We start from the raw sequence: 1,638 nt of genomic DNA, 5'->3' as shown, positions 1-1,638 counted from the left end.
GGGGGGGGGGGGGGAGGGGAGGGGAGGGGCTGAGATAGACAAAATATTGTAACAAATTCATTCTGTGTAACGTACGTGCGAAAATACTTGTATGTTGAACAACTATGCCTATCAAAAAAAAATCAAATTTTAATGACAACAACCATGGTTGCCATAATTCAATTTTCAAAAAAAATGTCAAATAGACGGTTAAACTTAGTTTTTTTTTTAAATATTTTTTTAATTTTAATTAGTAATTACTAAATTAGTGAAGAAGAAACTAAGATCTGCATTCTGCTTCTCCATTCTCACGTTCCTCGCCAAACATCGCCTCCCACCAATAAGAACCAATCATCGCCAAATCAGAGAAACAAACTCCAACCTCCAGATCTAAAATCCATCGCCATCTATCGTCAACTGACGAGCCATTCATGAGAAACAAACTCCAACCTCGAGATATGAAATTAGTGACTCTATTTGAGCTTTGAGGTAACCAGATCGAAAATCCATTGTCATCCATCGTTGACCAGCGACCTCCAACCTTCAACCTCAGCAACCAGTGTACGTCTTTGTCGTCCCTCTCCGTCTCTCGTCGCCTGCGCGAGTCGGCGACCATGGAAGACACAACCTTCGTCTCTCTCGTCGCCTGTTTTCTTCTTTCCAGCGAAAAAAAAGTGGGGGGGGGGGTTGATACGGGCAAAATATTGTAATAAATTCATTATGTGCAACGTACGTGCGAAAATACTAGTATGTTGAACAACCATGCCTATCAATAAAAAATCAAATTTTAATGACAACAACCATGGTTGCCATAATTCAATTTTCAAAAAAAAAAAAGTCAAATAGACGGTTAAACTTAGTTTTTTTTTTAAAATTTTTTTTTTATATTTTTTTAATTTAATTAGTAATTACTTAATTAGTGAAGAAGAAACTAAGATCTGCATTGCATTCTGCTTCTCCATTCTCACGTTCCTCGCCAATCATCGCCTCCCACCAATCAGAACCAATCATCGCCAAATCAGAGAAACAAACTCCAACCTCGAGATCTAAAATCCATCGCCATCTATCGTCGACCGACGAGCCATTCATGAGAAACAAACTCCAACCTCCAGATATGAAATTAGTGACTCTGTTTGAGCTTTGAGGTAACCAAATCGAAAATCCATTGCCATCCATCGTCGACCGGCGACCTCCAACCTTCAACCTCAGCAACCGGTGTTCGGCTTTGTCGTCCCTCTCCGTCTCTCGTCGCCTGCAGTACAAAGATCGTCTGGCGAGTCGGCGACCATGGAAGACACAACCTTCGTCTTTATCGTCGCCGGTTTTCTTCTTTCCGGCGAAAAAGGGGGGGGGGAGGGGGAGGGGTTGAGACGAGCAAATATTGTAACAAATTCATTCTGTGCAACGTACGGGCGAAAATACTTGTATGTTGAACTATGCCTATAAAAAAAAATCAAATTTTAATGACAACAACCATGGTTGCCATAATTCAATTTTGAAAAAAAAATGTCAAATAGACGGTTAAACTTAGTTTTTGTTTTTATTTTTTTAATTTCTTTTTAATTTTAATTAGTAATTACTTAATTAATGAAGAAGAAACTAAGATCTGCATTCTGCTTCTCCATTCTCACGTTCCTCGCCAAACATTGCCTCCCACCA

Source organism: Ipomoea triloba, chromosome 6, assembly GCF_003576645.1.
Source record: "Ipomoea triloba cultivar NCNSP0323 chromosome 6, ASM357664v1".
NCBI classification, from domain to species: domain Eukaryota; kingdom Viridiplantae; phylum Streptophyta; class Magnoliopsida; order Solanales; family Convolvulaceae; genus Ipomoea; species Ipomoea triloba.
The sequence above is the reverse complement of the archived record's forward strand: the minus strand, read 5'-3'. Positions refer to the sequence as shown.